Source organism: Macaca nemestrina, chromosome 5 (genome assembly GCF_043159975.1).
Source record: "Macaca nemestrina isolate mMacNem1 chromosome 5, mMacNem.hap1, whole genome shotgun sequence".
Lineage (NCBI taxonomy): Eukaryota > Metazoa > Chordata > Mammalia > Primates > Cercopithecidae > Macaca > Macaca nemestrina.
Window position 1 is genome coordinate 165,295,504 of NC_092129.1, and position 21,860 is coordinate 165,317,363.

The following is a 21,860-nucleotide window of genomic DNA, read 5'->3' on the forward strand; positions in this document are numbered from 1 at the left end:
GTCTCTGTGCAGTCAAATGTCTCTGCTAATGTCAATCTGTATTTGCAGTTGCTCCCCAGAGCTAGCATCACCACCTCAGCTCCACCTCAGATCATCAGGCATTAGATTCTCATAAGGAGCCCACAACCTAGATCCCTCACATGCACAGTTCGCAATAGGGTTTGTGCTCCTGTGAGATCTAATGCCGCCACTGATCCGACAGGAGGCAGAGCTCAGGTGGTAATGCGCATGATGGGGAGTGGCTGTAAACACAGGTGAATCTTTGCGTGCTGCCCAGTTCCTAACAGACCACAGACAGGTACCAGCCCATGGCCTGGGGGCTGGGGACCCCTGTCCTAAACAATCACTTCATATTTTCTCCTGTCTCTTCAAACATCCAACACTTCTTTTATATCATCAGTCTCAGCTGATGTGCTCACTTTCTACTTCACTACAAAAATCTAATTTCAAGGAAAACACTGGAAAGCTCCCAGCACTATCACATCTACTAAAAAATTGTACCCCTGCCTTTATCCTCTCTACCCATACCCACTGCCTTCTGTCTCACTATACTGGGTGAACTACCCCTTGCAAGTCCCCACAGAGGCCAACCCCTCCAGCTGTTTATGAGCTCCTATCCTTTCTAATCTGTTCCAGGTCATTGCTCAATCCCCTCTCCTTCCTCTTGCAACATTAATTTTTCCCATTCTACCACTTTTTTCCCATCCACACTCCACCTTGATATTATTTCTCTCACCTAAAAATATCCCTCATAATTTTACCTCCGTTTTTTACCATTTTTAAATGAAGCCATAATTTATATACTATATAAGTTGCCCTTTTTGTTGTACATGTCTGCAAGTTTTGACAAGTGCACACAGATTTGTAACCATCACCACAATCAAGCTATAGAATGCTTCCATCACCCATAATATATTCCCCTTCACCCCTTTGTAGTCAAATTTCCCCCTCTCACCACCATCTCTGGCAACGACTGGTTTGTGTTCTACCTCTATGGTCTTGCCTTCTTCAGAATATCATATAAATGGAATTATATAGCATGCAGCCTTCTTGAAACCGGCTTCTTTCACTGACCATCCATGTTTTTATGTTAATCAGCAATTTGCTCCTTTTTATTGTTTAACAGTATTTCAATGTGTTGATGTAATACAGTTTGTTAATTCATCCCTGGGGAGAGGGACTTTTGGGCTGTTTCCAAGTTTTTGTGATTAAATGTAATGCAGCTATAAATGTTAATGTGCAGGTTTTTGTATGAACATAAGTTTTCATTTCACTTTGGTAAATATTTAGGCATGAAATGATTGGTCATATAGTAAACATATGTTTTAAATGTAGAAGAAATTACCAAAGTGGTTTTCATACTGGTTGTGCCATTTTACATTCCCGTGAGAAGCGTGTGAGTTCCAGTTCCTCCACATCCTCACCAGCACTTTGTATGACCAGTAAATGGTAAAAATCCATCCTCCCAATAAGTTGGGTGAAAATGTCTGGCATCATCACCAATTCCTCTACTTTGTTCATACCCTATATCCAGCAAGTCAAAAAAAAACAATCAGATCTACCATTGAGTCATATCCAGAACCTAAATCACTGATTACATTTGCCATTAGATCTTCATAACTTTTTTATTGCAAAAACTTCCAAACTGGTTTTCAGGTTTAACTATTCTGAATTCAGATGCTTAAAGTGTAGGTTAATCATCTCATTTTCATGCTCAAAATCCTGCAATCCTCCCATTTCACTCAGTAAAAGTCAAAAGTCCTGGTAATCCCCTAAAATACTCTGCACAATCAGGCTCCCCAAGTCTGACTTCCCCTTTGCCTATCCGTCGCCCAGGCAGGAGTGCGGGGGCGCGATCTCGGCTCACTGCAACCTTCGCCTCCCCAATTCAAGCAATTCTCCTGCCTCAGCCTCCCAAGTAGCTGGGTCCACAGGCACATGCCACCACACCTAGCTAATTTTTTGTATTTTAGTAGAGACAGGGTTTCACTGTGTTGCCCAGGCTGGTCACGAACTCCTGAGCTCAGGCAATCCGTCCGCCCTGGCCTCCCAAAGTGATGAGCCCCTGTGCCCAGCCTTTTCTTTCTTCTTTTCTTTTTTCTTTTTCTTTTTTCTTTCCTTTTCTTTTCTTTTTTTTTCTTTCTTTCTCTCTCTCTTTCTTCCTTCCTTCCTTCCGTCCATCCGTCCGTCCATCCTTGACAGGGCCTCACTCCATTGCCCATGCTAGAGTGAGGTGGTGCGACATCAGCTCACTGCAACCTATAACTCCTGAGCTCAACTGATCCTCCCACCTCAGCCTCCCCAGTAGCTGAGACTACAAGTGCATACCATCACACCTGGCTAATTTTTGTTGTTGTTTTTTTGTAGAGACAGGGGTTTCAGCAGGTTGCCCAGGCTGACCTTGAGCTCCTGAGCTAAGGTGATCTACCCACTTTGGCCTCCCAAAGTGCTGGGGATTACTGGCATGAGCCACTACACCCGACCTCTTTCCCTTAAGTTTCACTGTTTTTTTGTTGTTCTTCAAACATGCCAGGCAAGCTCCTACTTCAAGGCTCTTATAATTGCTGTTTCCTTTCTTGAAATGTTTTTCTATCCAAAATCTACGTGTTTTATTTCCTTACCTCCTTCAAGTTTTCTTCACTGAAATACCACCTCCTCAGAAGCCTTTCCTGGCCACCCACTCTAAAATTGCAGCTTACTCTTCCACAGCTGTCCTGCACCCTCATTCTCTGCTTTATTTTTTCCTTGGTATTTATAGTCATCTTATATGCTATACATTAAATTACACATTTGTTTATTGCCTTGATTTATCCCATAAGAACATAAATAATGGGAAGGCATGGAATTTTGCAAGCATTGTTTACTGCTGTATCTTCAGCCTTGAAAACCATACCTAGAACACAAATAGGGGTCAATAAATCTCTGTTGAATCAATTAAATTTGTCACAGTCTAGAATTTGTTAAATGGTCAGGAATTTCACTCTGCCTTGGTTTAAGAGCTACTTTGCTTTTCTAGGCAAAGAAAGTTTTTGTCTTGTTTTGTTTCTCTAGGCACCCTGATATGGTGTTTCCATCTGCTTTAATGCATCAGGATGTTAGAAGGAGGTTTTATCTGCTTCTCACACTGGCAGCTTACATGTGCTCAGATTTACTGATCTCTGAGGGCACTTAGGCACCCACTGTTTATTTATTTTGGAATTATTTTGTTATCAGCTTTATATGGTTATGAACCGTTGCCAAGATGGAAAGCCCTTTGAGGACTGTTATTCCTCATCCTCAGGATGCTTTCTGACCTGACCTTGAGAAACAACTGTAGTTCCTTGCAGAAGATGAAGAATATAAAATCTTCATTGCTTGCTCTGGGCCAAAGAGATTTCTGCCCAGCACCAAGAGCAGGCTGCTGTTAGCCATGGTGTGCTACAACACTCAAGAATCACCCCTCCGAGCCCTCTATGAGGTATGTCCTCCCCCACATTAGAGAGACCACTGGAATCAGCCATGGTCAGGAGTCTTTGAAGATGGTTCATACGTGTATCCTTCTGCCCCCACAACAAACAAATAAACAAGCAAACAAAAACCCTCACAAGTCCTGGCTTCATTCTTTAAAAAATATATCCCTTACATTATGAAAAGAAAATTATTCCACAGAAAGTTTGAAAAATAGTAAAGTGACCCATAATCACACCATCCTAAGACAACCAGCACCTTCAATTTTGTAGATCACCTTCTGTCTTTTATGACTATTTTACATAGGTGTAAGCTTACTGCACATGTAATTGCATACATTTTAAAATCAATGTTATAATTATTCATTTATCAGGTGGTTAACAAAACAATTGATGAGAACAAACTGGGAGTCATGGACCAAGAGTTAACCCTGTCTTCAAAGGGCTCATAGTCCAGACAAGCACTCTTCAATGGAAATATAATGCAAGCCAAATATGCAAGTTCAAATTTTTAAAGAAATGATTGAAATTAATTTTGCTACTATATTTTATTTAACACAATATATCTAAAATGTTATCATTTCAACATGCAATAACAAAAAATTGTTAATGAAATATTTAACAATTTTACCAAGTCTTTGAAATCCAGTGTCCAACGTCTTTTGCTTTCACAGCATACCTCGATTTGGACAAGACCTATTTCCAGTGCCCAAAGCCACAGGGTACCAGTAGCCACCATCCTGGACAATGCAGTCTGCGAGTGTACCTTTCTATGTTTCTAAGAGTTTTCAGCTTTGCAATTATTATCTTTCATACTTTCATAATATGCTATTGGGTTTATCTAGTTGTTCACTTTTTATTGAACATCCAAGTTAACTCCATTTTTTCACAATTATAAATGATACAGCAATGGATGTATTTTACCATATTTTGAATTAGTATTTAATTAGATTACTCTCACAGATGTGGAATGCTTGAGGTAAAAGGTTCAAACACAGTAATGAGTTTTGGTACACATTTTCAAGTTGCTTTCCAAAACCGTTGAATGATTTTACCCTGCCTCCAGCAATGTGTGTGAGCCAGTTTCACTGAGTATACCCTAGCGCTGGCCATACAAATCTCCATCCTTCCCGACTTCTTGTCTGGCTTCCTAGGCATTAGCTTTCCAGAGTTATTTTATTGTTATTTTGGTTTTTGTTTATTTGTTTCTTTGAGGCTTTTTGTTTTGCTGTTCTGTTTGCGTTTTTTGATTTAGGGTATACATTGCTAATGGTAGTGTTTTTATGTTCAAATATAAAATTCTAATTCTAATTTCTCTCTATTCACAGTATTTCCTTTTAATACTGGGCCAACACCTACCTAAGAAGGAAATTCAGACTCATGGCAAGATGACATTTTCTATTACCTTCACCATCTTTGTTTTTCCTCATTCTCGTTCCTAAGAGAAGATTTTCCTGAATGGGAATATGCTTCAAGGTTATGCTATGAGAGACAAAAACTTAATTAGCGAAAGATACATTTAGGAGGCTTATTTGTTCTATGAGTCTAAACAATATGAGCACTCAGGGTAACTGGGCCTGTTTGTTTGAATGCGAGAGGCTGCAGCAGGATGAAGCAGAGATCCCAAGGAAGGATAGAGAACAATGGACATGGGAGGCCAAATTCCAGAGTAGGTGGACTCAACCCTACATAGGAAACCAACTGAGATCAGTTTTACTGATCCTACCTCCTGCCTCCTATAAATATTTCTTTCACAGAAATGTTTATATTATCATCTGGCTTCCAAGAGATAAGGCAAACCTAAGCTTGTGTTATTTCTGGTGATGAATTGAGTCTGTACACTTTTCTTGTCATTGTAGGTTCAAAATAGTAGAGCCAACACATACATTTGGCTAATTCATGACATGAATATACCCGATTGGTATATTCGCATTTTCGAGAGGATATTTGCATTTTGGGGCATATATACTTTTAAACTTTTTATTCTGAAATAATTTTAGATTTACAGAAGAGTTGCAAAGACAGTACAGATCATTCCAATACCCAGCTTCCCTAACCTTCACGTTTTACAAAACCAAAGTAAACTTATCAAAACGAAGTATTTAACATTCATCCAATACTATGAACAAAACTACTGACTTTATTCAAATTATACCAATTCTTCTACTAATGTTCTCTTTCTATCCCAGGATCTAAGCCAGGGTAACAATCATATCTCGCGACCTTCCTCCTTAGGTTCCTCTCGTCAGTGAGTTTCTCAGTCTTTGTCTTCCATGTCCTTTACGCTTCCAAAGAGCATTCTGGTAAGGCATTTTGCAGAATGTCCTTCACTTTGTATTTTCTGATGTTTACTGATGACTAGACTGGAGATAGAGTTTTAGGGGAAGAATACTACAGAGATGAAGTAGCATTCTCACTGCATCCTGGCAGAGGGTACTTGTTAACAACACGACTTATTGATAGTCTTGGTTATATTTTTATTTAGATTGCTCTTGGTTTGTTTTATCATGGTTTTTCTCCTTAGTTATTGATCTTTCAAAAATGATAAAGGAAGAGAATAGTGATATTTGAATACAAATAACGTTTTTAAAACATCTGAGCAGTTACATTTTAAACGCTACTGTCTTCAAACTAGTCTCCATTAGAGACTTCCTTTTCCAATGAAGCTATCATCATTTCATTTTCACAGTTTTACATAGCTAGTTTTAATTTTTAAAAAGTTACAAGAATTGTAGAAGTAACACTTTTTCCTGAACTACTTAAGAGTAAGTAGCCAATATAAGGCTCCACCACTGCTGAATATACTAGTGTGTAATTCCTACCAACGAGGACTTTCTGCTGCATAACCACACTACAACCATGCAGTTGACATTGCTACATTGTGACCATTTTTAATAATTCACAGTTTCCAAGGCAGGCAGATTGCTGGAGCCCAAGAATTTGAGACCAGCCTGGGCAATGTGGTAAAACCCGGTCTCTCCTAACACACAAAAAAATAGGCTGGGTGCAGTGGCTCATGCCTATAATCCCAACACTTTGGGAGGCTGAGGCGGGTGGATCACCTGAGGTTAGGAGTTTGAGACCAGCCTGGCCAACATGGTGAAACCCCACCTCTACTAAAAATACAAACAATTAGCTCAGAATGGTGGAGGGCACCTGTAATCCCAACTACTTGGGAGGCTGAGGCAGGAGAATCGCTTGAACCCAGGAGGCGGAGGTTTCAGTAAGCTGAGATCCCACCACTGCACTCCAGCTGGGGTGACAGAGCGAGACTCTGTCTGAAAAATAAATAAATAAATAAATAAATAAATAAATAAATAAATAAATAAGTCAGGCATGGAAGCACACACTTGTAGTCCAGCTACTTGGGAAGCTGAGGTGAGAGGATCACCTGAGCCTGGGAGGTCAAGGCTGCAATGAGCTGTGATTATGCCACTGAATTCCAGCTTGGGCAATGGGAGTAAAGCTCCACCTCAAAAATAAAAAATAATAATAATAGCAGCCAGGCACAGTGGTTCACACCTGTAACCCCAGCACTTTGGGAAGTCGAGGCCAGCGGATCACCTGAGGTCAGGAGTTCAAGATCAGCCTGGCCAACATGGTGAAATCCCATCTCTACTAAAAATACAAAAATTAGCCAGGCATGATGGTGGATGCCTGTAATCCCAGCTACTCAGGAGGCTGAGGCAGGAGAATCGTTTGAACCCAGGAGGCAGAGGTTGCAGTGAGGCAAGATTGAGCCATTGCACTCCCAGCCTGGGCAACAGAACAAGACTCTGTCTCAAAATAGTAATAATAATACTAATTTACAGACTATAATCGGGTTAGCCAAAGAGACTCTTTCCAAACAGAAGATCCACCCAGGTAAATAAAGCATATTTCATTGCTGTATCTGCTTGATCACCTAATCTGGAATGGTCCCTCAGTTTTTCCTCGACTTTTGAGTCCTTGACACTTTGGAAGCTTACAGGCCAGTTCATTTGCAGAAGGTTCCTTAGTTTAAGTTTCCCAGACCTTTCTTCCTGCTTCAAGTTATGCATTTTTGTCAAGAATAGTATGAAAGTAATGCTGGATTCTTCTGGTTGCTTCTTGACATGTGACACATGATGTTGCTATGTTATGTAACTGGGGCTGTTAACCTTGTCTGACAGGTTTCTCCATTATAAAGTTTCTATGTGTCTCCTGTGAGGAAAAAGTGTATTAGGGGAGGGATTCTGAGTCTGTGAATTATCCAGTTCTTCGTCCAGCTTTTACCCATTAGTCTTAGCATCCACGGGTGTTTCTTGGTTGAATTAATTATCACTATGTTATTTATCAAGTGGCTATTTTCTAACTCCATCATTTTTTCCTACATTTATTCATTGGCAATCTACCATAAAAAAGTTTTTCTTCTCCCCATATCCTATTCTTTTATTTGCGTGTATCAGTACAGATGCATAGATTATTTTAAACAATTGGTTATAATCTGTCACAATGTGTTGTTGTTGTTGCTCAGATTGTCCCAGCCTTGACCAGTGGAGCCCTTTCAAGCTGGCTTCTGTGACATTTTGATATGTCTATAACATTCTTTGAATACTTTACTTCCTAGTACAACAAAATATTCCAGGCTCATCTTATACTTTTCCTGTCCCTGCCTTGAAATCAGTCACTGCTCCACAGAGCTGCAGAGTGCTGAAAGGGATTTACAAGCCATGATGAGGGCCCTGGGTGTGCCCATTGCTATTAGGCTGTTCATGTTCCCAAGATACTGCATAAGTTCACATGGACACCATCAATTACAATCCAATCTTAAATTATTCATGATCTTTTTCTCCCATTCCAAATTTGTAACTCCTTTCTCTGATGGTGAGCAACTGGCTCCAATTATGCTCAACGTATTTGCTTATTTGATCAATCCCTTTAAATGGGTGCAATTTTTCATCACCACCACCACCACTGTCAACTCATGCAGACATGCATCCTCCTTACCTTCTTGACCTTGGACATTGCACTCTGGTCCAATGCCATGTAGATGCCATCCCATTCTGCCCAGAAGACAAGTGAGCCTCTCCCACTACCACACTCATAGCATGGTGCCTCCTCGCCATACTCAGGCACTGACAACCATGCTGGAGTGCTCTGCACACTACCCCCAGACATGGATGACTGCCTTGCTCAGCCTCACCTAATCGCTTTTGATACTGGATTAATCAGGAAGGAAAGGAGGAGGGAACGCAGGAAGGGAGGTAGGAAGGAAGCATAATCTGAAATAGTTGGGACTCTTGTCAAGGGTATATGAAGTATATCTTAGTCCATTCAGGCTGCTATAACAAAACTGTAGACTGAATGGTATATACACAACATAAATTTATTTCTTATAGTTCTGGAGGCTGGGGAGTCCAAGAACAAGGCATTAACAGATTCATTGTCTTCTGTTTCATAGAATGTATCTTCTTGCTGTATCCTCACATAGTGGAAGACACAAGGCAGCTTTCCGGGGCCTCCTTTATAAGGATACTAATTTCATTCATAAGGGAAGAGCCCTCATGAACTAATCACTTCTTAAAAGGCTGTACCATCTAATACCATTATTTCAGGGGTTAAAGACCCACTGAAGATAATCAATATTATACAAGCTCTGCCACACCGATTAGAATAGCTAACTATCAAAGGGAAAATAATAATAACGAGTGTTAGTAAAGACATGGATAAACTGAACCCTTGTGCATTACTGGTGGGAATGTAAAATGGGCAATTACTATGGGAAATAGTAGGGAAGTTGTTCAAAATTAGACAGAGATCTAGCAATTGCAATCCCCAGTATGTAACCAAAAGAAGTCAAAGCAGGGACACAGAGAAATATTTGTCCATTCATGTTCATAGCAACACTATTCACAATAGCAAAAAAGTTGGAAGGATCCCAAGTATCCTTTAATGAATAAATGAATAAACAAAATGTGGTATAAACATACAATGGAATCTTATTATTCAGACCTACAAGGAAGAAGATTCGGACACACGCTACAATATGGATAAGCATGTTGAGGACATGCTCAACAACCTTGAGGATTTCATGCTAAGGAAAATAAGCCAGTCGCATAGGGACAAATATAGCATGATTCCACGCATATGAGATACCTAGAGTGGTCAAATTCAGAGGGGCACAAAGTACATTAGAGGTTACTAAGGATTACAGGGAGAAGGGAATGGAGAGTTATTGTTTAAGGGTATAGAGTTTCAGTTTGAAAGATGAAAAGAGTTCTAGACATAGATAATGGTGATGGTTCCAAAACAATGTAAATGTAATTAATGCCACTGAAGTGTATGCTTAAAAATGGTTAACATGATAAATTTTATATGTATTGTACCACAATAAAAAATGTTAAAATTACATGATTTGTGAATATTATTTCAAAAGACTTGTTTTAGAAACTTTTCAAATGTGCAAACATAAATGGAACAAGTATATAGTTCCTATATGATGACTACATTAATAAAACAATACTCATACTGCTATATTATTTCATATATTTTCTCAAATACCCACATATTTAATTAAACATGATAGTTAATGATTTTTAAATATAAGGACAGAAACTTTGGAGTAAGTATTTTATTTTTGTCTCAGATAAGTTAAAACATATTCCATTTATCCATATTTTTGGAAGAAACATTTGTTTCCAAAATAAATTATTTCCAGACTTGGCTAACCACAAGTCTGAAATGTCCACAAAACTCCCTCAACCATACATATAGTAAAATAAAGGTAAAGGGAACAACAGATAATGCTAAGAATAAATTTTTCTGAGTCCATGAAACAAATTGTAGTCAAATTTGAATAATGCAATCAGTCCACATGAATATTTTAGGCCACTTGGTTTAATTCAGCAAACTTTCATTGAACACCTGTTTATGCCAGATACAGTATTAAGCAATGAGGCTATAGAGAGGAGCAAAACACTATTTCTCAAAACACTATTTCTATTCTCTAGGATTGTAAATACTGTAGTTGGAATAAGATGGAGCCGAGAGAGGAACCGGCATTACTGAAAACCTGAATACATCATCTTATGTGAGCCTCGCAATTTCTCTGTGAGTTAGTTGTTATTACCCCCATTTTTTAGATGACAGAACTGAGATTTAAAGAGATTAAGTAAATCACCATGAGAAAAACAATTCACAAAAAGCAGAGATCTAATTTTCCCCCCTGTTCATCTGATTCCAAAGTCCACACTCTGTCTCCAATCTTACCATGATATATTGAATTATACTACACTGCATTACACAATAAAAGTAGGCATGGGAACAAATAATTATAACCCACAACAATACAGGTGATACAAAAAATATCTGCCACATAGACGAATGTCAAAGAAGCAGCCATGGTCAACTTTGTTCTTTGGAATAGGTTCAGAGAAATTTAAATAGGGTGGTTAATTCTGTGGTAGAATTTGATATTAGATAGAAATTTTACAAGTTGACAAAGGAGGAAAAATACTCAATGGAAACATGCAAAATACGTTCTTTTCTCCTGTCTTTATTCATTCATTTGCCCTTCCAATTCACTCCTCTGGTCTGCAGCTCACCCACAAGAACGTATTTCACTGAAATGTCACTTATAAATGTTGTTAGATCTTTGCCAAGTGAGGATGCTGTGTTTCATTGTCCCCTTTACATAAATAGATACACATATATTTCTTTGAGTACAGTCTTTATTTTTTGTAATATGTTTATATTTGGCAGATCTCAGTGTGTGGTGTGCATATAACATGGTACACATATATGCACTGCATGTACCACCTTTGATCTCTTTTGTACCCTCACATAGTTTCTGCAATCATCTCCAGCACATGGGGATGCACTAATTGATTTTAAGTCTTCTCAAAGAACATTCATTATCATTATCATTATGCCCACACTGGAAAAGTGTCAGATGTCAATGTGCACTTGGTAGAAAGAAATTGACTTGTGAATGTTAATACCTTGCTGAAACATTTTTCCATAGATACAAATTTTCTGGAAAAAACAAATGCTCTTTTGATGTAATGGCCACAAACAGACTTATTCTTTCTCTGTGGAGGACAAAAAAGGCACCCTTACAACACACACCGTCCAGTCTGTGTTAGTGATGGCACTACAGATGCCCAGAGCTATGTCCCCTGCCCGGAGCTGACAGATTCTTTTTAGCCATTATACCTCAAGCATCAGATCACTAATTCATGTACAGGATAAGACAACTGCCAAATTATTAGACTACAGAGGGAAGCTCCTCAGACACCTGTCATGTTGATGAAAGCAGCACTGTCCTCTGACCTTTGCCAGTTCAAGGTCGATAATGAGAGGAGTCAGGCAGGAAGAGCAGCGTGTGTCGGCTCCATTAATGTGCGCTGTGTGTGCACTCAGGAGCACTGCATCTCCTGTCAATTATTGTGGGGAGACCGGAGACCGCTGATTACCAGGGACATGGCGTAGCGAGCCGCAGTTACCTCTACTTCTGTACCCTGCTGCATTTTAATTAGCGCAATCCCTTGACTATATCTTCAGAGCTTCATTATTGAGCTTCGAGAAACTCAAGTAAGGCTTTTTACATTTCACATCACTAATTGGAAGAAATGTTGAACCTTCTAGTAATGGAGTTTGATGACACCAGTCTCTGGGTAAACGCTTTGCAGGCTTCTTAGAACAGGACAATCTTGCCTTGCTGAGAGCTGTGTGTAACAGAACCAGCCACAGAAGTACAAGGGGTGAGGGACAGTTTCCAGTAAGAAAGCCATAGAGAGCAGCTAGGAGAGCGGCAAAATAAATGTGGGATGGCAACCCCACAGCCCGGCCTGTCTGCGTAGGGGTCCGTGCATATCCATACGAAGAAGAATGCAGTGAGCAAGCAGTTTTTGAATCCACAAATAAAGGAACAAAGGGAAGGAATTTAAAAATCTGAATAGGGAACTGTCTTCATGGTTTTCATACTTTTCTCTTACAAAAAGAAACTGAGCCTTTGCAAAAATCACTCGTTTAGCAGAAAAACCAACACCATGATTCTCCCAAGGCAGTGATTTTTAAATGGAGTAAGCATCACCATCATATAGAGGGCGGTTAAAACACAGATTGCTGGGCTCGCACCATTTCTCCCCAAGTTTCTGATTCATTAGGTCTGAGGTAGGACTGGATGATTTTGCATTTCTAACAAGTTCCTAGGTGATGCTGATGCTGTTAATGAATGGGAGATGACCATATTTAGATAATCGCCTTGCTAGAGACAGCTATCCAAATTGCAGGGAGAGTGCCCGAAAGAAATAGTTACCCCTTGCCATTTAAAGCAAAGATATGTTACCTATGATCACCTAAGTCAGTCATTGAAACATGAGCGTGAAACCTTATATACATCAACATCAATGTTTTATTCAATCACAGTAATATGTGGGGGTTTGTAGTAAATTATTTAGTGTAAGAATATTTAAGGAGTTCATTGCCAAGTAAAAAGCACTTTCTTCACTAAGGATATACCTCTTTAATGTCACCCTCGTACCGGAAGAAACTTAATCTTAATTTATATAGAATGAAGAATCACTAGCCATCAGCTGAACCATAAAACAGTGACCTAAAAAATATTTGAAGTAGTCAGCTATGCATGTGTGGTTATGTTACAGATTAGTTAGGTATCTTAGCTCTTGATTTAAGTTTTCAGGACCAAATCTTATGCATGATCACTACAATTATTGAACAGCTTGCTTTAATCTATGTAGACTTCAGTTAGTCATATGTGAGATATGGAAATACACTTAAAAATCCTGGTTCCTTCTAGCTTTAAAATTTCATGACATAGATCCCTATTTTCTACTTGAGTCAACATGTTTAGCACCTGGTGTGACACTCAGATTAGAAGTAAACTCTTTAAATTCTGAGCTCAGTCCCTTTAGCACATTTTATAATCTGGATCAGCACCAAATTGAAAATACCTTTTAACTTGTTATCTACTTGGTGTTTCTGCAGGCAGAAGTTCACAACCACATTTCACATTCCAAAACATCTACCAACCCAGAAACTTCCAGAATAAGTCATGCAGTGGAGAAAGGTCACAATCGACCTGGCATAAAGATCACATCTATTGATAAATTAAACCAATGGCAGAAATTATCCATTGAAATTCTTGGAAAGCATGCTAGGAGGGCATTACATTCAAATTCAACTGAAAATTTACTTTCATAGATACTTTCCCCATTTACTTTATTTAGATGTAATACTGGAATGGCCAAGTTTATTAACAGCCTAATGATCTCAAACTAGTGAATTCTAAATACCCTCTGTACTATTAAATTTGTTGGGAGCTTTCAATACATTTCAAAGTTTATTCTGATTACATAAGAAAGACTGCTAGTCAAGCCTTGGATTACTGAGTTCAATCCAATTTTTTAGAAGCATGGAGACATGAAGTGTTCATAGAACATATCTTGAATCAGGACTGGCAAGACAGGGCATGCAGAGAAATGGTTCCATCCACTTGGTTTAGGTCTACTGCTTTGTTTAGGTCTAATACTATTTCTAGCAATGTTTCTTCAGAGGTAATGGGGTATCTCCAAATACATTTTTTCTCCTTTTGACTTAACTAATGCATATGAAATTAGACAATGAAAAGTAAAAGCTTTAGTAAAAGTTGAAGCCCTCATTCAAAGTTTTTATAATAGTTTCAGGCTTCTTCTCACACCACAGAGCTGTAATCCCAAGTTGCTTATGATGTTGGCAGACGGAACACTGAGAACGTGGTGAGCTCATAGACAAAGAGTATTGACAGGCCAGTAAATGTTTAAGCCCACTCACCTGGATAATTCAGCATTTGCCTTTGTGAACACAAATATAGCCCAAACCATGAAACTCTCTTCTCCTTTCTGCCCCCAGCATTTCAGCATTTGAGTGGGTCTCCTAGCCACCTGTCCTTCTTCAGAGAATTTATATAGCCCCTCATTTTGCCTCTCATTGCACTAGATAATGAAGTTAAAACAGACTTTCTTTCATGTTTGGGATGAAAAATCACCTAATCTATGCAGAAAATGTCTTTTCTTTACTCAAACCTCTGAGGGATCCAGAATGGCATTTTCAGGTGACATGGACAGTACAGGTCAGCGAGGTCAGGAAGAGGGCTGACTCAAGACCTTTCTTCTTGACATTGACCTGCCACTACATATTAACCTACAGAGAGCTTACGACAACCTGAGTTGAAAATACTTCCATTTACGAAGAAGTAAACTAAGGCTCACAGAATTGCAGCAGCTTACCTGAGAACAGAGGTAGGACCAAGCTCAAGAGGCAGAGCTGGCCCTGAAAGATGTGGAAAATCACTTTGTATTAAGTCACTCTGCAACTACTTAGGAATCATATTTTTAAAACATATTTTATTAACCAGAATTCTACTCTATCTGTAGCTCCACTATTCAAAAGGATCATCACAAATAGGTTGTTCAATGTTGTATTAATTCCTATTATACATTTTCATGGCTAAATATAGAAAAATAATGACTTGCACATTTTTTTAAATGAGTGTGTAAAATTCTTGAATGCTAGAGTGATATATATTTAAAGGGACCCAAGAAATTAGTCTGCTGATTTTCCGTGTCTTATACATCCAAAACCTCACAGCTCAAGTTTTCATTTTCACCATGTATTTTGGCAGCTTCTAAGAAAACCTCAAATAATGATACTGTTTTCTTAGGGCCGTTAGAATAAGGGTCTACATACTCCTTCTAGAAACCTACGACAGTTTGAGTCTTCACAAATCAAATCATTGAGACTACACACCCACACAGAAGCTATAATGAAAGGAGTTTATAAATAAAAGGTTTTTTTTACTACCTACTCTCTGAACCATCATATTCCTCCGGGAGGAAGTTTTAGAGGAAGAAAAATGAGAGAAAATGGCTGTGTGTGTGTGTGTGAGAGAGAGAGAGCGTGAGTGTATGTGTGTGTGTGCGCGCGCGCGCGTGTGTGTGTGCAGGATCAGATTGCCCTCTGGTGGACAGTTTATTTCTTCCTTCTTTTAAGATACAACAAAGGAGAAAGAAAAGTAACAATAAAAAACAGGGAAAAGGGAAATTAGAAAATTAAAAAGCAGAGGAAAAATTGTAAAAGGAAAGAATATAGGAATGGAACTAGGAAATACTGGAGAAAGACAATAAGAAAATCAAGGAAAAGAAAAGAAGATTGAGGATCGTGAGGAAAAAAAAAAAAAAAAACCCAAAGACCAAAAACTGGCTAGTGTCACCTTACTACTTAATCAATCCTGGAATTATTTATGGAGGAATAAAATACTTGTAATTATAAACGCTAACTATATCTGGTATTTTAATGTTTTAAACTTTTTCAACATATCTGCTAACTACATGCATCTAAAGTGTTTTTTTTTTTTTTTAAGGACGGCATTCATTTTATTTTTTTTAATTTTTTTATTATACTTTAAGTTCTAGGGTACATGTGCATAACGTGCAGGTTTGTTACATATGTATACTTGTGCCATGTTGGTGTGCTGCACCCATCAACTCGTCATTTACATCAGGTATAACTCCCAATGCAATCCTTCCCCCCTCCCCCCTCCCCATGATAGGCCCCGGTGTGTGATGTTCCCCTTCCTGCGTCCAAGTGATCTCATTGTTCAGTTTCCACCTATGAGTGAGAACATGCAGTGTTTGGTTTTCTGTTCTTGCAATAGTTTGCTAAGAATGATGCATCCATGTCCCTACAAAGGATGCAAACTCATCCTTTTTTATGGCTGCATAGTATTCCATGGTGTATATGTGCCACATTTTCTTAATCCAGTCTGTCACTGATGGACATTTGGGTTGATTCCAAGTCTTTGCTATTGTGAATAGTGCCACAATAAACATACGTGTGCATGTGTCTTTATAGCAGCATGATTTATAATCCTTTGGATATATACCCAGTAATGGGATGGCTGGGTCATATGGTACTTCTAGTTCTAGATCCTTGAGGAATCGCCATACTGTTTTCCACAGAATGGGAGAAAATTTTTGCAATCTACTCATCAGACAAAGGGCTAATATCCAGAACCTACAAAGAACTCAAACAAATTTACAAGAAAAAAACAAACAACCCCATCAAAAAGTGGGCAAAGGATATGAATAGACATTTCTCAAAAGAGGACATTCATACAGCCAACAGACACATGAAAAAATGCTCATCATCACTGGCCATCAGAGAAATGCAAATCAAAACCACAATGAGACACCATCTCACACCAGTTAGAATGGCAATCATTAGAAAGTCAGGAAACAACAGGTGCTGGAGAGGATGTGGAGAAATAGGAACACTTTTACACTGTTGGTGGGATTGTAAACTAGTTCAACCATTATGCATCTAAAGTTTTAATAGCAGCTGTTAGACTTAATAAGAATTGGGGGACCATTTAGCAGAACTTAACTGAGAAGAAAGTTTAGAAAAGAAAAACCGCTTTTCTTTACACTTTTTAAAAGTCGCATATAAATCCCAACCAAACATACAAGTCAAGACACAGTGTGCTTTGAAATTTTACATATTTACCATAAAAAAAGGAGTTTAAAAGGTATAATTTTTTTATTTTATTGACTGATTGAATAATTTGCTCATAGATTTTTTTAGCCATGGGGATGTCTTGAGAGGGAAAAAACACGGGTTAAAATATTATAAAATTTAAGATAAATAAGCTTTTAAAAATCCAGTTGGTTCCATAAGGACTACCACAGACAATTGTCTTATTGACAACTGCCAATGTCTCCCACTCATTCTATCACAAAATTTTGGAATGTGTACCATTTATGTTAGATAAGAGGAAAGAGACATTCAGAGGAAGCTCAAAGCACCATCCTCATGCCCTCAAACCTGCATTTACCAGAAATACCCGCAGCCAGAGCCATGGCCCGTCTGTGCAGGAGTAGACATAACACTTCCACTGCCTACTGTGAGCGCATGCTTCAAGGACCCAGAAGAGCAGCTCTCAAGCCCAGCTCCTAATCTTTTCTCCTTAGCCTGCACCAGCGTAGAGCTCAGGGCCTTCCAGGGGCTTAGTATCACCGCCCTGCACTACTGAAACAAACACAGTGGTCTCCCACCTTGTTGAATTCACAAACAATGGCTTTCTGCTGTAAGACTGTAAGCTCCTTTAAATGGTTATTCAAAGAGATACTTTAGGAGAGAATAGAATTAGGTTCATTGAAAGTATTAAGCGATCTTGGAGCTTACAACCAAACTGAAGCTCGGTAATGGAGAAAGGGAATGCACACATATCGGTTGTGGCAGAAATCATCGGCACAGATGTAACAGAGGGGGAACAAAAACAAATTCTGAAGTTCTTTTTTCCGTACACAGATCCCTCCCTTCTACCCCAGAAAGAACAGTTAATGAAGCCACAGGAGCATCCCTCCCTGCCTACAGGTAAGATGCCTTGAGGCTATGACCCCTTGTCCCTCCTCCTCACGGGCACACCTGGGCCCAGTGGCATCTCCCGAGTTCATTCCTGGCTTTCCTTCCTCCTCTCAATTTATTTACTACCATTATTTCTTTCTATACTGGAAAGGAAAACCTACTTACCTCTTATCTCCACTAAGAACCTTCATTTTTGCTCAACCACAAGAAAATGAGCTTCCTGCTTTGCATGCAGGGTTCAGACAATAGGAAAGATAGTTCTGCAATGGTGGGGGTAGAAACTCTAAATATCGTTAATGAAAAATGTCTCCCAACTTTAATGTGATAAAGATTTCATACTCATGATAAAATGTATTCCCCATGTTTCAAAAGTTTTAACTTGGAAGATCACTGTTAGAACAGTTAGCTTTGTAGGGGGAGGCATCATAGACTACACAGAGTTTGATGATACTAGAAGGTAAGTCGTCAACTTTAGAACTGGATACAAAAAAAAAAAAGTTGGCAATTTTCTTCTGAGAAATTACAAACTTATCAAAACCAAAAATGTGGGGGCTTTCTTTCTCACTAAGCTAACGGGGTCAGTTTTCCCAAATGTCTAAATCAATCCATGATTGTAAGTAGGACAATAATAAAAAAGTCAATTATTTTAGATGATAAAGATGATACATTTAAGCCTTATTTCTGCTTTGCAGCAATTTGAGGTGTTTACAAACAGTAATACTAACTGTTGGCATTTATTATCAAGTGTGATGGGTACAGTACCTCTCTAAACATAATCCAGGGTGCTAATGACAGAATGATCAGCTGTATTTCAAACTGTTTGTAATACAAACTTTGTGCTTTCAGCAATTTGAGAAAATCAAAAATGATCTCAATTTTTGAAAATTACATCCCATTTAACCTAACTCTAGAAGAACGAAGTTTCAATCCATCAAGTTAGTTAAACTGTAACTAGATTAACTCATGCAATTATCATTTATAAGATTAATTTTACTTGAGGCTCATAATTATTTCCTTAGTAATTACTAGCTTAGACCCACAGCTATTGACTCTAAATTTCTTTATTCATTCAGAAAACATTTATTGACTACTAGGTGCTAGGAATATAATGTTGTTCTATTTTTAATTCATATTTTTCAGGTGTCTACATTAGAGACAGACATGTGACATAATTGGATAAATGTCTCGACAATCTGTTACAGCAGCACAACAAAGGGCCACCTAATCGAACCTGGAAGTATCAAGACGACTTCCTGGAAAAGATGGTATCTAAGTGGAGTTTTTAATAATAGTAGTAATAATAACAACCTTGTTATTCTAAATGGTTCATATTTATTTTTTATTTAATATTCGCAGCAGCCCCATGATCAATGTGCTATTATCATCCATTTTACAGATAAGCAGGTGGAGGCAAAAAAGGGGTTAAGTTACTTGCCCAAGTCAGTATAGACAGAGAGTGGAAGTGTCAGGATATAAATCTAGTCTAGCCTGAATCCATAGCCCATTTTTAACCACCCACGATGCTAAAATCTTTTCTATTTCAAGCGGAGGAAAAAAGGTGTTCAAAGTGCTGAGATATGAGAAAACACCAAGCATTCAGGGACCTGCAAGCAGGTCAATAAAGTTAAAGCATAGTATATGAGTAATGAGTGCCAAAATAAGTGTAAATTTATCAGTAAGAATTGCAGACACTGTTGGTTATAACTTTTGATTCACGCACACTGGTCAGAAAGTCAAAGTTGTGCTGCAATAACAACACAATTTCAACATTTCAGTGGCTTAAAACAACAAATGTTTATTTCTTGCTCATATGACACATCCAGTATGGAAAGTTCTGCTCATCAGACCCACTTAGAAACCAAGGCTAACGTGGGCCATATCTTAACTCTTGGCTTCCAGGATTGTTCCAGCAGGAAAAGAGAGAATTGCAGAATCAAGCACCCGCAGTTAAATGCTTTGGCCCAGAAGTTATGTGTGTCACAATGGCTCACATTTCATTGTCCAGTGCTAGTTACATGATAACACCTAACTTCAAGAGGGCAGGGAAGTACAATCCCTGTACTTGTACTTTGAAGTTGAGCGGTACTTGATATTAGTAACTGCATACCATAAGTGATTGTCTTCAGTATTGAAAGGTAATACCATGCAGCACATAAAAATACGATTTGAAGTCAGACACAATGAGGTGAGAATCTCAACTTCACGATTCATTAATCTAAGTACCATTAGCCCTCAAAATTGCAGTTTCTTTTTCTTAAATATAGAGATATTCCCTTTCGAGATTGTTGTGAGGTTTAAATGAGATTATGTATAAAAGCTTAGTGCTTATGACATAGTAGAAGTCCAATAAATGGTGGTTTTATTTGGAATTGATCAAGAATTTGCAATTTAGGAAAAGTCAAGAGCAGACTACAAAAAGGATTGTAGTTGATTGGAATCATCACCATAGGTTATATAACAAAATATTCAGTGAAGAAGCAGGAAATTATAGTTAATGTGTAACAAACCAGGAATTCTCTACCTAGTTTCTCACTTATATTCGTTCTTTTAAAGCTGCATAACAAATTACCATAAACTTACTGGCTTAAAACAATTCCTGTGTATTAGCTTACAGTTGTGTAGGGCAGAAGTCCATGCAGGGCTCAGTTTTCTTACCAGTTTCTCACAGACTGAAATCAAAGTATTGACCAGGCTGCATTCTCATCTGGAGCTGGGTGCTGCTTCCAGTGTTATGTCCTCACTGCAGAATTCAGCTCCTTCCAGTATGAGACTGATGTGCCTGTTGCTTGCTGGCTGTTGGTCAGGAGCTGCCCTCAGCTCCTAGAGTTCATCCACAGTTCCTTGCCACATGGCCCCCAAAGACAATCACAATATGTCTTCCACCAACATTCATAAAACCGTGCCACACTAACAAGCTTACTTTACTTGCTTAGCTTGCAAGTAGAGTTAAAATCTTAGATTTAGATTACTATAGCAGAAAATCATATGAATCTTAAATGAATATTATCAATATATGTTTACTTTTCTCTAATACTGTTAATACAGAGCATATCTATATTTATATAAAATAATTTTTAAAACAGGTTTTTCTTTAATCAGGTCATCTCTACAGATAATTGGCTTATAATTCTATAAATGTTGTAAATTATTTCCAATTTCTGTCACAAATACAGAACACTTGTAATCACAGATCTTACTTTTAAGGAAACATATAACTTTATGTATAGAAAACCACTCCACTATGACCAGAGATTACAGATTACCCAAAGTAGATAAACATTATTTTTCTGATAAGAGTTTTTAACAAAAAAAAATTAAAGAAATTTTTGTAAGAGTTTGACTGATCACCAAAGATTATTTTTCCCACTTTTATTCATTAGTTCTACTACTGCATATTGCAATAAATATGTACACATACATACTTCCCTAGATTCTTGTATAGAAAAGCAAATTTATTAAGAAGTATATATATCTTTTGAGAACTCACTGGAATAGAAACTCACATTCACACTGATATTGACATGTATTTGACATTTTTGTATACATTTATTTCTCGTTGACTTATAATCGTTGAATATTTTACATGATACAAAATTATTCTGGCCTCTGATTTTCAAAAAGTGAGTTCCTATAACCAGGGAGACTACAAAGACATCCCCTGTACACCCTGTTCCAGATTCATTAGTTTGGCACAATTTGTTAGTTCATCACTTTTAAAACATTTCTATTTATGTTATGAATGTGGCATAAAGTTATTTATTATGTTCATCTATAAAATTCTTGATTATGTTCATTTTAGGCATGAGACATCAAATAGTTTGAACGTCCATTAAAGTTTCTATTTCAGTTGGTTGCAATTAAAATGACAAAGCCCTTTTCCACAGCAGGCATCCACTCGCCACTGGACTCTACCTCACTGTGGACTAAAAAATCACTAAGCATGAGTCAAAATTACATCAGAAGTCATAAGAAAATATTTCCCAAGTATTTGAACATTCATGGGTAGTAGTTTACAAAGAGTTCATTTTG

The 21,860-nt window shown here is 38.1% G+C and overlaps 1 long non-coding RNA gene across 1 annotated transcript in view; it reads left to right on the forward strand.

Annotated features, from left to right (window-relative positions):
* LOC139363497 (uncharacterized) overlaps positions 1–6,477 on the forward strand; it is a 14,448-nt gene extending 7,971 nt beyond the window's left edge. Inside the window, exons 2-3 of the long non-coding RNA XR_011624005.1 lie at positions 3,052–3,457; positions 4,775–6,477. This is a non-coding gene — a long non-coding RNA (uncharacterized lncRNA). The remainder of the gene's footprint in view (positions 1–3,051; positions 3,458–4,774) is intronic.
* The last annotated feature ends 15,383 nt before the right edge of the window (positions 6,478–21,860 follow it).